At 38.8% G+C, this 16352-nt stretch overlaps 1 non-coding gene and 1 pseudogene across 1 annotated transcript; both read left to right on the forward strand.

Moving 5' to 3' along the window:
- Positions 1-2445: 2445 nt before the first annotated feature.
- On the forward strand, positions 2446-2640 carry LOC129236491 (U2 spliceosomal RNA). Its single transcript, XR_008581674.1, has one exon. It is a non-coding gene; the product is annotated as a U2 spliceosomal RNA (small nuclear RNA).
- Positions 2641-3379: 739 nt separating this feature from the next.
- Positions 3380-3561, forward strand: LOC129236649 (U2 spliceosomal RNA; annotated as a pseudogene).
- Positions 3562-16352: the final 12791 nt, after the last annotated feature.

Genomic DNA, 16352 nt, shown 5'->3' on the forward strand with positions numbered 1-16352 from the left:
AATATTTTTGAAGTATTCTGTTATTTTTCAAAAAAAAAAAATTCCAAAATTGCCGGCGGGAATTTCAAGCATACAGGATTTAAATTTTTTACATTTTTTAAGGAACGAAATAAAAAGCGCAAATAAAAATAAATGAAAAAATGAATGGCAAGTTGGGAAAGTACTGTTAAAGTACAGTACTGTTATTAAAAGTCTATACATAACGATTAATGCATGAACTTAACAGTTTTTGATTTAAAATTATAAATTGGAATACACAAGAAAAACAAAACAAAAAGCTTAACAAACCTTCGAGCTTTTCCTTAAATATTTTTTTAAAACGAGTCTTCTTATATGCATTTACTGTGCATTTTATTTCAAACAAATCTTCCAAGAATATTTGAAAATACGTAGCAAAGCGCAGGGTAAAAGAAACATCTAAAATCAAGCAGCCGAAAAAAACAATCCAATCAAAAAATAGTAAACTTCTGCAGTTTCATTACACCGACTTTTTGACGTTAATTATATATATATTAATATAATGCAATTTTTCATACAACAAAGTATTTTTACATTCGATGCGAGGCAAAATAGCGAAGTGTCACTGTGTCTACTTTACTTATATCCTTTTCACATTCCATACCCAGCGGAACTGCAGTCTTTATTTTTCCCCTTTTTCGTGTCAAAATTCTTTCACTGCACAATGTGCATGATTTATGGGTAAAGAGTTGTTGCTTTTGATATCTGGCAGATAGTTTGCATTGAAATGTAGCTGTTAGAACTTTTGTGCTAAAATAAGCTGTCAAGTTAATGAAGTAATTTAGCGATAGTGCCGACGTGGCGTATACGTAACATTAGACAAAGAAGATGGAATGAACTCTTTTTCATTCGTTTTTATTTTTGTTTAAGCCATTTTGTTAGTGTTACTATTCCATTCAATAAAACAATGATTGACAGCTTTATTAAATTTTGGGCTTCAGCGCTGTCAATCAACCGTTGGTGAGTATTACTTTGCACCCCATTTGTATGTATGGTGAGAGCGGCCTCTCCATCACTTTTTACTTGACAGCCGTTTAAACAACTGTATGCGAAGGAAAGAAGGGAATAAGGGAAATAAGCAGATGTTAAAAATATATTGATTAGCAAGAAGAAGGTGAGCAAATCCGCCTGTCATTTCGTAAATTTATACAAATTCAGGTTTCGTTGATGGTTTTTGGTAACATTTTTAAAAGGTTGTTCTTTAGTGTCTATTTAGAGCTACCACTAAGGTATAAATATTAGTAAAATCTGAGAATTTTTTCTTCAAACTATTTTTAATTTTACGAAATATCCAATTCCACTTAATAAAATGACTGCCGACTGAGCTATTCAAACATAGCGCCAAGGAGCTGCTAAGCTTCATGCAACAACTTCAATATAAAAAATGGTCAGATGAAAGCGACTTCCTTGGCTGGGTCATATCGTCCGAATGGATACAAACGCTCCAGATCTGCAAGTATTCGATGCGCTACCAACTGGGTGGTAGCAGAGCAAGAGGAGGGCATCCTCTGCATTGAAAAGATTAGGCGGAGAGGGACTTGGCTTCACTTGGTGTGTCCAACAGCAACAAGAACGCAACAAATGGCGCGCTTTGTTAAACTCGGTCATAATCGCTTAAGCGATTGTCGCGCTAATCAAAACGAAGAAGATGAGTTCAAAATCAACGGCTCTGTAAGTTTCTTAAAGCTCGAATATTTCTTTATTCAAATTTCCCATTTCGCAGGTTACGCCTAAGTTTGCGTTCAAGTCTCGAGTAATGACAATATATCGTCCCCTTAGTATAACAATAGCCTATGTGCTCATAGGCTATTATTTTGTTATTGAATTTTTGGACTCTCCATCGTCGATTTTATATGTGGTCAAAATTTTGTCAATTTCTAGCTCCACAAAGTGGGTCAAAACGTCAGTCAAAAAATAATAAATATTTACAGACATAACGAGATTTGAGTGAGAGCTACTTTCGACAAAAAGTTTGAAATTCATTTTCTCAAAACATCAAAAAATGTATAGGCTATTTTAATACTAAGGGGACGATATGTAAGTCTGAATTCCAATTACCGTTAAATGAAGTGAGTTTCAAATGTGTGTCACCTAACTCGGAGTAGTCTTTTTTGAAGTGAAAACTTCTTTAGAATCGTTGGGAGTGATTTGAGGAAAAGTGAAACGAAAAAAGCGACCAACTTGGCTACGAAGCGTTATATTATATGTTGATATAAACGTAGCGACGAACTAAATAAAAATAAGTTTTATTTTTTCTTGTGATTCGAACCAAGGATTTTGGATCGGAAGCTCACATTGCTAGTCGCTCGCCTACCGCTCCATGCTGTCGTTGCTGGCCTAAAAGTTATTTAGTTACGAAGCGTTATATTATATGTTGATATAAATAATTTTTGTGAGCGTGTAATTCTCAAAAGGTTTATTAGGTTTATTATTTAAAATCTATTGACTAGGTAGTGTGATATCTGTTCTTATCAGCTTAACATCTGATAGATCGTCCATCGGAGGACAACAAATGTTAAACTGATTTTTGGAAATGGGCGGAGTGTTTTAGGGGCTTGCTCTCCACCTCTGCCACGGGTTGGCGCGGTATTGCAGTACCGCCGAGATTTCGACCTTGAATAAATACAAGAAGAAATATACTAATATACATTTAGCTTTGGTGGGAAGAGACATAAATTTTTATATGAATACAAGTAGACGAAAATGGATTTTTTTTTGTTTTTTGAAATTTGCATTGTAGGACATTTCTGATTATTTATTGAAAACAGTTTTTTTTATTAAAATTGATTATAGAAGAAAATTGAATTTTTTCCAAGGTGAATTCATACACTAAGCTAAGTAAAACGTTTCTTAATTAAATTTTGTGTTGACATCCAAATGTACACGGCGGAAGAAAAAAATAACAAATCAGCTGTTTTATTGCTACCACCTTCAAAAGATTCGCCTTGATTTTTCATATAAAAATTATAAATATCATCACTTGTGACAACTGTACCCAGTCGGTCGACAGTGTGTGAATCATCTTTAAATTCTGCAAGAATACCCTAACCTGCGCAGCGCACAGTAAAATCGACACAAAGCTGAGCACAGAGCACAATCGTACAAACACACTAACGTACATACATACATATATACGCTCGAATACATTTTCTTACTGTGCTCAGCCAAGGCTGGTAGTCATGCACTGTGGCGATATGAACGCACAAATGCACATACACAGGCACGAACATGAATCAAACAGCTCGCCGTGTTTAAGTGAATCGGTATAAATATTTCGTACATTAATTTTTGTGAGCGTGTAATTCTCAAAAGGTTTATTAGAAAATGTAATGACAAGGTAGTTTGTTGGTTGTGTATGGTTATCGCTTCTCGGCCTTATGGCTAAGATCAAAGTGTAGTTTAACATCTGATAGATCCTCCATCGGAGGACAACAAATGTTAAACTGATTTTTGGAAATGGGCGGAGTGTTTTAGGAGCTTGCTCCACCTCTGTCACGGGTTGGCCCGGTATTGCAGTACCGCCGGGATTTCGGCCTTGAATAAATACAAGAAGAAATATACAAATACATTTAGCTTTGGTGGGAAGAGACATACATTTTTATATGAATACAAGTAGACGAAAATGGAAGAAATTTGTAAGTCTGTTTCTTCGGTCCGTTTGGGTATTTTTTTTGACAACATCGAAACCAAAGCATTTGTATCATATTTTATCTATCATAAGCCACTCGTATCATTTGTTGAAATTGAAAACATTGAGGATGAATAAAATAAAATGAAGAAAATAAAGTATGAACTTTAGAGCAATATTATAATGAACCTATAATTATCCCGCTCCTAATGCTGCTTTCGTCTTATTCTCTCTCAGTTTGTCTTACGGAAGGTTTCACTTCTATCCCGTCTAACCGTTAGACTGGTATTTTTTTACCTTGCATTACTTCGGGAAGGCCCAGAACGGGGACCAATCCTATTCACCCACGTCTGGGTCCCCCATATTTGTAGCCAGCTTCATGCTATAGGCTCGTCTTCTAATGACTCTGTGCCCTCATACCAGTGATTTATGGGGCATGCTCCCAGGTTCCTCTCACTTGGACGCATGGATGTTATATCTTGCATCTGCAGCAATGAAGATATTGCGGTTATATTATACCATCTTATGCCGTCGCGAGCACATGTCTCGACCGTGTGTGATTTGTCGACAGTTCGTAGCCACTCCACCTCCTATCGAGGGCTGATTTGCTTTTCTCTGCGTTTTGTGCTGCCACTCCGCGTGTTGCAGGTGCGGCATTATCCACTTTGCAAAACTTTTAACTGCGTTCGAACAGTCATTTGATGCACACATGTTATTGATTAAACTGTCTGGGCTCAGCTGCTCTCCCAAGACTAACTCAAGCGTTCGGCGTTTTTCGTTGAAACGATCACCGAAGAAGAACACGTGCTCTGCGCTTTCTATTGCATTGTTGTAGCTTAGACAGAATGGAGTGTCCTTCAATTGAAAACGATGGAGGTACTCCAAGAAACATCCATTCCCGCTCAATATTTGGGTTAAATAGTGGCCTCCGCGTCTTTTGGTCACTTATGGGCTAATTTTGGGGATAAATCTGTAGGTGTCCAACGTCCATTAACAGATAAGTTCCATCTGCTTTGTCACTTTTCTAATGAATGCAGACCTTCCGCAGCTTTCGATTCAGTTGTCGTCTTTACTACTTATCTGTCATAAAGTTGTCCCATTTCCTGCACAAGTATAATTATTGGGAGCTTTGCAGCGATGACGCAAACCGCGTCGTCTGAGATGATCCTGTATGCGCGCGCCGTTTTCGATTTCTTCTTATATCGTTCTTCTCTGCCTTCTTATCTGGTTTGGGTGTATTCTGTGTTAGATCCTTCCGGGTTTTCTTGGATTTAGACCGTCTCCCATTTTTCGGTTGTTCCATGCTCTGTCATTCTGACCGGCGTATTTCTCAAGACTTCAACGCGGTTATTTTTATTTCTTTTGGCAGGACTTTTCCTTGCAGCGGCGTTGTCGATTCCCCTTTTTTGGCGTAGATTCTATACGCTTAATAAGAGGTGAAGTTTGGGTACATCCGTCTTGGACAGTAGATGGTACTCCATGCACTCCTCTTAACGCCAGGTTTTTCGGAGTAAGGATAGATCCCTCCAGTTTTTTGTGTAGGTCCGTTATATTCGTGGGCTGGTTTATGTTTCTCTTTGGAAGCACCATCATTTCAGCCAGTTCTTTAACCTTATCGCCGATGGCTCCATATATATCTTCGGCCGTCATCGCCTTCATGAAGTCAAAGTGCTGCAGGCACGGTGATGCCGATCTAGTTCTCTCCATGCCTGGCGGCTAATATGCCAACCTTGAGCTCCTTTGGAACGGGTGTTTGGGTAATTCCCCGCTGCCGTTATTGCCGTCCGCAATAGTTGTTGGTAAAATTACTTCGTGCACCTGTGGTGCTATTTTTGTTGCAACTTCAATCTCTTCCGTGGTTTGTTTTTTAGTTTGGTTCGAAATTATTTCTGGTGGGCCCCAACTCATAAGCCGTTATCCATATCCTGATGCGTAGTCACTTGTAAATGATTCCATGGTTATCTTTGCAAGCAGGGAGGCCATGCAAGGGTTGACAAAAGCTCCTTATGAGAGCTTAAGTTCAGAGCCGAATCAGTATTAACTAGGAATGTTACATCTAGACCTACGCCGACACTTAATGGCGACAGAATATGGCATCATTTTAACGGGGCGGGGACAACTGGATTATTAGCGTGAATGCCGTTTCAGCTAGATATCACTCCGCTTACTAGGGAAACAGAACAATACCTACAGTCGTCAGCTCACGGCAGTATGTCCTAACGTATTCCAGTATTCCATGATTAAGATCTTACTGGGCTCGGTCTTAATGTAGATCGTACTAGTTTCACAGCCGCCCCTAATATGGAGGAAAGACGCTGACCAGCGAGCAGCCCAATATTAGTCAGTCGCTACTGGATTTTTGAATTTTCACCATGCCTTTGGACACATATTTTATTAAAGGCGCTGTCGATTCGCCTTTGTCACAGGAACCTCTTCGGATTAGCTAGCTTTTAGACCGCTTCCTCCGTTCCTGCCGCTCATTGTCGGGGGCTGCTTATTTGTTAGAACTTATTCACAACTAACCTGCTACTACAGGCCGTCCGGTTATCCGCAACCTGCCGACCCCCACGGTAGCTTAGAGCCCCGCTTAGTCGCCTGATCCCAGGGGAGTGTGTGTATGCGCACGCGATTCTTAGTGCATTTGTCGTTGCACTTGCGCTACGGGTCTAACATTCAATGGCTTAGCTCTTGCCCATATAGTAGCAGCAGATGACTGAATCCATCACCCTTGCCAGGAGGTGCCTTCTGGCGCCTTGCAGTCCACCTATGTTTAGAAAAATTCTTGTAAGGGCACCGTTGACTGCCGCAGCTTTGGAATCCACAGTTGCTAAGTGTTGCTTAAAGCAGAGCCGTGCATCCATCATTACGCCTAGATATTTTATTGCCTCTTACGAAAGTATTTCTTAGCCACCTATTCGCAATTTCATGAACTCTTTTTTCCTTCGCGCAGTTTTGAAGACCACTTCTGTTACTTCTTGTACTGCCAACTTCAGCCCATGTGCAGAGAGCCAATGTCGGACTCTAGCTACTGCATCAATACACTTCTCCTGTAGGTGGTCTACCTTTTTTTCCGTGACCACGAGAGCGCTATCATAGGCATAGGCTACCAGAGTTGCTTTATCCGGCAATTGTAACCTGAGTACTCCGTCGTACATGGCACTCCACAACGAGGGTCCAAGGACTGTATATGTCTGTCCACCAGTAACTGTATGTGTCTGTAGGCCGTCATCCGCATCACACTGCAAGATTCTATCCCTAAAGTAGCTTCGTATTAAGCGTATTAGATATCCAGAGACAGAGAGATTTCTTAGAGATAGCAAAATGTTTGACCACCTCGCGGAATTGCACGCATTTTTAACGTCTCGCGTGATAATTGCACAGAACTTCATGCGTGTGTGTCCTCCGCTAATAGAGTCGCGCGCTATATTTGTCAACGTTCTAATAGCGTTCACAATTTTATTATGCTTTATCTCTAAATTCTCTGTAAGTAACTTTGGTCTAGATTACTATTGTATGAATAAATGGAATGAAATGAAATGTCTACCCTAAAAGCCGCACCCATCAACTTCCATATTAACCAATCCAAGTAAAATTAATATATTCTACTACTATTCTATTTTTGAGACCAATTAAATATCCATAAATTAAGATTTGTACTCTAAATACCAAATTTAACCGGTGGCCCCAAAGGCTGTTAATATTTACTGTAATTTTAATTACAATAAATAACAAATAACAGTAATAATAATAATAATAATAATGCACATACATGCACACAAGTTTAGATACCCGACAGGAAAGAGCCAAACTAGTATGGAAATATTCTACTTTTGCATAGATACAGGGTGCGCTATCTTTTACGTCGGTATGTAAACGCTGAATAACTTTGTCATTTAGCAACCGATCGACTTCAACATAAATGTTTTCGATACGTCAATTCAGTACAATTTCAACCATGGATCGCTTTACATCGAAACAACGAGTTGAACATCGAAAATAGTCGCTCTATTGTTCTAACTCAACGCGCACATCGCAAAAAGTATCGCGGCAAACAGACGCCGTCTGACAATACTATTCGTCGTTTGGTGTCGAATTTTTTTGAGCACGGGACAGTGGGAGATCGTCGACATGCCATTCATCAACGACCAAGACGTTCCAATGAACTTGTTGAGGCAGTGAAGGAGAGCGTTGCCCAGTAGCCAACAGTGTCGTATCGTCGTCCCACTCAGCATTTTGGCGTCAGTGAAACCACAATGCGGCGCATTTTAAAGGATGATTTAAATTTGTTTCCGTATAAAGTGCAATTGACACAAAGAATATTGCCGACAGACCATTCACGTCGCTTGGAATACGGCCAAACAGTCGCTCGAATGGTTGACACTGAGCCAAATTTTTGGAAACAAATTTTAATGACTGGCGAGGCACGTTTTAACCTCTCTGGCAGCGTGAATAAACCAAATTTTCCGCATTTGGGGAACTGAGAATCCACACAAGATTTATGAAACACCATTGCATGACCGGAAAGTAACTATTTTGGCCGGCAAAACCATCATTGGGTCACATTTTTACCGAGAAAACGAAACGGTCGATGGAAACCGATATCGATGGATGTTGCCTGCAAATGCGTGAGAAAGGTTTAAACGGTTATTGATTTCAACAAGACGGCGCGCCATGCCACACTGCGAATGCAACAATTGAATTTCTGCAACGAAAATTTCCGGGACGTCTAGTGTCAAAAAGAGGCGACATCGACTGGCCCCTCAGATCATCTGACTTAACCCCCCCGGACTTCTTTTTGTGGGGTTATCTGAAAAGTAAGGCTTACGCCAACTGAAAAGTAAGATTTACGCCAACAATCCGCAGACTATTGACCCGCTTAAGGCAAACATTCGTGACGAAATGGACGCTATAAAACCCGAAATGAACCAAAAAAAAGTTCGCACTTTGTGACTGCTAATAAAGGTGGCCACTTTATTTGATATTGTATTCAAAAAATAGTTTAAATAAATTGTAAATGACCAAACCAAATAAAAATACCTCTCTTATACAAATCAGTTTTTTTTTTTCAAAGTTATTCAATGTTTTCATACCGACATAAAAGATGGCGCACCCTGAACATACAAACAAAAGCTTTAATTTTTTATCACAGTTTGTGGTGTTTTCGTTATTTCCCACAAACGTTCTTGCACACACACACACATACACATACACACAAATATCATAGTAGTAGTTGTTATGTTTACACAGTTAATTAAGTTTGAAACTAACGAGCCTATTTGTTGTTGTTGTTTCTCCTGTTGCTCGCCTGTCATTCCACATTTTGCATGGCTAATCTGTTAATTTTGCTCAATTTCAGCTAATTTGCGCAAAATATGCAAACTACGTGGAATATTTTATAAGTAGATTAATTTATAGTTTCGGTTGCTTGCCAAATAAACCCTGATAAAAATTCGAAAAGTCAGTGCTTGATAGTTCAATAATGCGCAACGGCATGAAATTGAAAATTAATTTTCGGTTGACTACATTGAAGCTGCCTACGGCTCTTAAAATAATGGAAAACAACAAATTTATAGCCAACAAAGGTTTTCCTTAAAATCCCAACAACATGAACGATATGCCTACTGAATATTCGCTGGTTATCAATATTTACCTATGTAGTGGTGTTAATCCCGGCGACACAGATCAGTTCAATATAAAAATATATAAAAAATCCAAAACAACATTAGGCTTATTGAATATTTTCTGAATTACAGATAGTTTAATCACGAACTAGTCCGGGACTACATATTTAAAAATCCCGGCATTAAGAATTATAGCTTATATAGATTAGGTTTGGTAAAGTGGCTGTTGTTAGACGCACCTAGACCATTTAGAGGCCTTTCCGGTGATGCCATCAGAACTACCTATCCCTACTCGACTTGGCATTCTCTCATTGTGTGGCTTTTAAAAAGATGACTAAACTAGCTAGTTTGAGATTCGCCACATCCACATGCATAGGCAGCTATATATAGGCATATCTATTACCGACTTTCTTGCTTAACCCGTTCCTGAGCCTCTTCACTCAAATATTGGGTTGGGGAAAAAGAAATGTCGTATTTGGGATCAAAATTTGACGCTTTATTTAACGTACTTAGAATTATCCGATTCAAGTCAAATAAGCCCCGTTTTGTTCGCAAACTTGTTGCCATTTAGAAGGCAACTTCATTATCCCCCCTTTATAAAACCCCCCCTCCTTATTTGGAAAAACCTCAGACAACCAGTTTTCGCAAGCCTCTTTTGAGGCCAAACCGGAAGATATGATAGTCACTTGGTGTCAGGTCCGGACTATATGGTGGATGCGATAGGACATCCCATACGAGCTCCCGTAGCTTCTGGCGGGTCATCAAAGATGTGTGAAGACGAGCGTTGTCCTGGTGGAACACAACACCATTCCTATTGACCAATTCTGGCCGCTTCTGGTCAATCGCCTGCTTTAAACGGTCAAGTTACTCACAGTAGAGGACCGAATTAAGGGTCTGATCATAGTTGAGCAGCTCATAGTGGATAATTCCCTTCCAATCCCACCAAACATACAGCAAAACCTTCCTGGCGGTCAATCCGGGTTTGGCAATGGTTTGGGAGAGCTCGCCGCTTCTCGACCACGATCTTTTTCGTTTGGCGTTGTCGTACGTGATCCACTTTTCATCGCCATTCACCATCCGCTTCAAAAATGGGTCAAGTTTGTTCCGTTTTAGCAGACAATCGCAAGCGTTGATTCGGTCCAAGAGATTTTTTTGCGTCAACACGTGTGGCACCCAAACATCCTGCTTGTTTTGGATTCTAATCTTCTGCAAATGGTTCCAAACGGTTTTGTGGAGTTCCTGACTAATCGAGCGAATGATCACATGCCGGTCTCTTTGGATAATTTCAACGATTTTATCAGTCTCTACGACGATTGGCCTACTAGGGGTGCATCTTCGACATCTACTACACCAGAACAAAATCGATCGAACCAACGCTGTGCTGTGCGAATCGTTACAGTATCAGGCCCATAAACTTTACAAATTTTTGCCGCCGCCTTCATTGCATTTTTACCTCTAAGGTAGTAAAAACGTAAAATATGACGAATTTCTTGCTTGGTGGACTCCATTTTTGACGCGCTATAACTTAAGACTGTAACGTACGATCACAACACTGTCAAAGAGACACATGTAGTACAGATTGTCATCTTCAAATTGCCGTTTAGTGTGACCCGATGCAATAACTACAACGCAGGATATGTTTAAATGTCGCACTCAATTGACAAAATACGTCATTACTTTTTCCCCAACCCAATATTTCACATTTATTGCAGAGCGCAAGTCATGTCGTTAAACGTCAGTCATATTTTAACTAAAATGCAAAAAATACGCATGGTCCCATTTGCGTTATACTAACTACGTAAGTAAACAACCAACTCAAATACTCAAACTTCCGAACTAACTTTGATGGTATCTCGACTATTTTATTTAAAAGTTGCTCTGGTGGCTCCGTTGAAAATAATTTTCAATAAATCATTATCTTCTGGAAAATTCACTGATGCTTGGAAACTTGAAACTCTATAACTCCTACACTCAAAAGCGGCAATAAAACTGGTATACTGTATTATAGACCTACTTCGAAGCTCACTAATGTATCTAAGTTTTTTGAATGCGTCATCAAATATAAAATATATGATCAGTTCAGAGCTCAACTTGCCCGAATCAACACGGGATTGTATTGGTTCGTTCTATACTTACAAATCTTGCTGTCTTTAGTGAGTGTTGCATTTCCGCATTCTCTTCTGGGTGCTAAGTTGATTGCATTTACACCGACCTTTCGAAAGCCTTCGACCAAGTTTCACGTACGGTGTTTGGATTTAATGGGTTTTCATTATACTTTTCTCCAATGGCTTAAATCCTATTTGTGTCGAAAGCCGTACGTTGTCGTACTAGATGATGTTCAATCTGAACCTTTTTCGCCGCCTCTGGCACACCACAAGGCAGCATTGCAAGGGCCCATTGTTGTTTATTCTGTTTATAAATGACATCGGTTCTTTCTTTTCATTCGCCAACGACGATCGTTAATTTATTCAGTCGTTAAGAATACCGCAAATTTGATGAAACACCAATCCGAACGAGATGAATTATGTTCATGGTGATTGAGATCACATCTTTCTTTAAATATTAAAAAATTCGTCGATGTTTTTTTTTCTAAAATCGCGCTATTAAAAACCCAGTACAGCTTTTCTGAGGGAATCTTGCAATCTCTTCAGGAATTTAAGAATATTGGCGTTATTTTTGATATTACAATTTGATTCATCGATCATATTAAATTTTTCGTTTCACGCATGCGCGTGCTTAGTTTTGTATGGCGAAAGAAATTATTGTTTCATAGACTAAATATGCAAATAAATAAATGAATAAGTAAATAAAGAAAAATTTAATTCCAAAAATTTATTTTCGAGTTCCATTTCAATATTTTATTGCTCTAAAGAGAAAACTTGCAGACTAAATACAAATCTAGAATTGTACATCTGAAATTACCTAAAATTATATTTGATAACCAACCTTGTTTTCAGATATAAATAGATTACGATCTTTCGATTTGCATTCTAATGATAGTGGTTCTGATAATGGGAACAATACTTTATCCACTAAAAATGTACCTGATAAATTTTAAAATACTACCTCGTTATACATTTTAAAGTGCAGTGTGGTACGGCAGTCAAAATCATTTCACTTCCAATATGATAAATTTGGAAGTCAAGGATAATAGATTACAAGGTAAGACCATCCAAAGCAAAATTGCGGTAGTTACTTCAACTGCCACGTCATATGGGATTGGATAGCAGAATTCTGCCCGCTCATTTCCCACGTATTCTTACGCTCTTCTAATCAAACATCGTTCAGATGGCAACGAAGTAAGACGAACATTAGCTGCGTTAATTTGTTTTCTTATATCACCATCACTATCACAGTTTTGACATAAGCCAACTGTTGCCTTTGTCCTCTGTTACGTCATCAAATCAGCTGATTCCTTCAAAATCGCTGAGAGCCAGTTTACGTTCTGATGTTTTCCGCACCTTTTGAATTCTCTTCACAGCGTTTAGAAGTGATAATACGATATAATAAAATTACTCTTCCGCGTGGTATCACCCGATTTGTACATTCCTACACTTCACAGATTATTGCCCCGATCTATGAAGTGTTTCCCTAATGGAAACGAATTTCGAAAATATATGCCTTTAAAATTAGAAAATTTTTATACTTAGTTCTGGTTATTTCTTTGCACTGAAATTTGTTAGGTCTGGAAAATTCAGCCGTATTTGGGTAAGCCAATCGATGCTAGCTAACGAGAAAATAAGGGAGAATGCATTGTTTTGTATCTGACTGGCGACTTGAAAGTTCACAATGTGACTGAGGATGCTTATCTGTTTTGGTACGATCTCGGTCATAAACGTAGGGATACATCAGGGCTCAGCCCCCATTCCCTTATTTTCAACCTGATTATGGATACTCTAACACGCAAACTATGATACAAAGCGCATTGCCTTGCGAACTATTATACGCCAATTATGTCGCGTTACTAACTAAGAATGCTGATGATTTACAAACTAAATTGTTAAAGTGTGCTGAAATCTTGGATACAAATTGCTTACGCATAAGCAGACAGGAAAAAAAGCACGTCACTTTCGCTTTTAATGATACCGACCAGATTCCGAAATTTCGTATCGATGCTGAAACGATATCCACGTCTGAGAGTTTCAAATATCTTGGATCCATTGTAAGCGATGATAGCTCACTAGACCGCAGTATGAGGGCTCTTGTGTGACAAAACGATGCCAAAAAAGATAAAAGTCAAGATTTATAAAGCTGTGGTTAGGCGTACAATAGCGTATGCCTCGGAATACAGGCTACTTTCTGCTTAACAGGCGCAAAGTAATCAGATGCGGAGATGAGAATGCTGTAATGGGCATGGGTCGTCCCAAACCTGGATAAGACAAGCAATAAACACGTCAGAGTTAGCTATTATGTGGCTCCAATAATTGAAAGATTGAAGGAAAATCATTCGTGCTGGTATGGGAACATTATGGGAAAACCAGGTCAGCATGCAACAAAGAAATTGGTAACACAGCCACTACCGTCAATGGGACGTGGCCGACCCTTTAAGTCCTGGCTAAACAATATTAAAAGCGATATGCAGCAAAGCGAAATCAACGAAGGCACAACCCAGGGCCGAGTAACTTGAATATTGTGTACAAGGAAGACCGACTCCAACTAAGGGACCATAACGAGGACGAAAAAGAAGAGGTACGATCTCGGTAAAAAATTATTAATAAAAGAAATCACTATGGTGGGAGCTTTGGGGAAAAATAAGAAATTCATTCTATGAATCCTCCTTAAGTGTAAAAAATTTGCCACTATTGTGTGTCTTCTATGGATGTGAATTGGAAATAATATATGTACAAATTTACGATATAAATTTTTGTGGGAACTTGGACCAAAAATAAGAGAGGGCACTGTCCTCCTTTGTTGAGTGTCTGGTCGAGTTCCTCTCCCTATGTGTAGGGATATTTTTGAAACCGAAAATCACGTGACTTCCTCTATTGAAACGAATTGCAAACACAATGGCTGAAACTTTGTGTATGTTCTTCCAAGAGCTGATTCTAACTAAACATAACCTCGATATGCACCAGTAGTGCCAACTCTCTCACTTTCTAGAGACTTTTCAAACGATCCTCGTATATAACTTAGGCAATTCATCAGGCCATATACTTTTTTCACGTCCAACTTTAATAGCGCTTCGAAAGCATTCTTGAAATGGGTATATAGAATTTTGTTAAATTTACGTTTTCAATTCACCAAAGTCGAGGTTACACTGAGCTTTCAATATATTTGCTTAACAAATTATATAAAAATTAGTGAACACTTAAGCCTTTGATAGATTCAATTTGGGTATCCTAGCGATTCAAATCTGACTACATTTAATATCACTAGAAAGTTCAGCCCATCACTCTTTTACAAAGAGCTAATAGACGTTTTTATATCTACGCGCAAAACTGGTACTGGAATTTAAATGTTTTGAGAAAAGCAGCGGGTGGCGAACGGCTCGGTGGTAGTGATTTAAATTGCTTCTGAAATATTTCTAATTTTTATAATAGCTTTTTTTGCACTTTGTGGTGAGTAATTTTCAAGTAAATAAATTTTAGTTTTTCTATCTCTTCTTATCTTTCAATTAGGTGTGAAAACTATTAGCTAATGACCTAAAAAATTTAAATTTAATTTTATTCAATTATCGCCAAATAAGTTTTCCGACTAAAAAAATTAGTTGTATAAGTAAACAAGCTTTCATATAAAAAAAGTCAAAAAAACGGAATTTCAACAATTTTGTATTTTATTACAAATAAATTAATAAGCAATCCTAAATGGTGATAGATATGAATATTAACTTTCATGCATCCCATGCAATCTTCACAGAGCCAACACAACAACAGAGCAACAATTTGTTTAATCCTCGCTCGCTATTTCAACAATAGCGAAAGTATTTAAGTTCCCAAAGCCAGAAATCAATAAATTCACAATATATTCGACAATTTGAGAGGAAATTTGAATTTTAATTTAATATCTGAGTTTGCAATGCGAATGCAGTCACCCAGAAAGGCGTAGCGATGGGCATACATAGGTACAAATATACATTTTTACATACGTACATTCGTTGCTATGTACATACGAGCGTGAATGTAGCGGCAAACTAGCGAGTGTAGTAATAGACAACTGTTGACTAAAGGCATGTGGGTATGTGTGAGTGTATACGCACAATCTACGCTTAAGGCCAAACTAATTCTTTATCCAACCCACATGTTTATGCAGCTGTATGTGCTTGTTTTTACATTAGGAGTGTTCAAATTTTCGATTCCTAAGAGCGAATTGTGTAGAAGGCTAAATCCCACCATTAACCAACTTATTGGACCTTATCAATGAACTGGGAAACTAGGAAAATCCACAATTGAGCAGATATTCACAGTACGCCAAGGGAAGGACACAAAACTCATGAAAAGGGCACCGACGCACACCAACGCTTTGTCGATTTTAAAGCTGCATTCAACACCACTAAAATGGGTTGGCTATATGCCGCAAGATCTGAATGTGCAAAATGACTTTGCTCTATACCAGCAGCGCGGACAGAATTGGGAAGAACCTCTCCGAACCGTTTGATACCAAAGAAAGTTTCAGACAGGCTGACTCGCTGTCGTGTGACAGCTCCTGATGTTGGAGAGAATCGTGCGAGACGCAGAACTTAATCGCTGAGACACAATTTCTTATAAGAGCGTACAATTTTTGGCGTATGATAAAGAGGCAAAGCGAATGGGTTTGGTGTTGAACGAGGACAAAACGAAGTACCTCCTGTCATCAAACAAATGTCGGCGCACTGCATTTAAACCGCAGAATTAAAAAATCAAATGAAATTTGAAATTTCACGTACACACCTCGGGCACCTCTAATGCATTTTATGTACATTAGTGTGTGTACACGCAACGCCATCAACAGGTGGATCCACAGGGTCCGGCACTCAAAGTGTAACCAACTTCAGACCGCTCGCGCCGCTAATGCACGGGCAGTCCAGAGTATTGTTTACAAGCTCGCGGAAGCATTTTGCCGAGAGTAAGCGCGAAAAAAGAAAATCAGTAATGGATTTCAAACGTAAT

The sequence above is a fragment of the Anastrepha obliqua genome, chromosome 1, assembly GCF_027943255.1.
Source record: "Anastrepha obliqua isolate idAnaObli1 chromosome 1, idAnaObli1_1.0, whole genome shotgun sequence".
In the NCBI taxonomy this organism is placed as follows: domain Eukaryota; kingdom Metazoa; phylum Arthropoda; class Insecta; order Diptera; family Tephritidae; genus Anastrepha; species Anastrepha obliqua.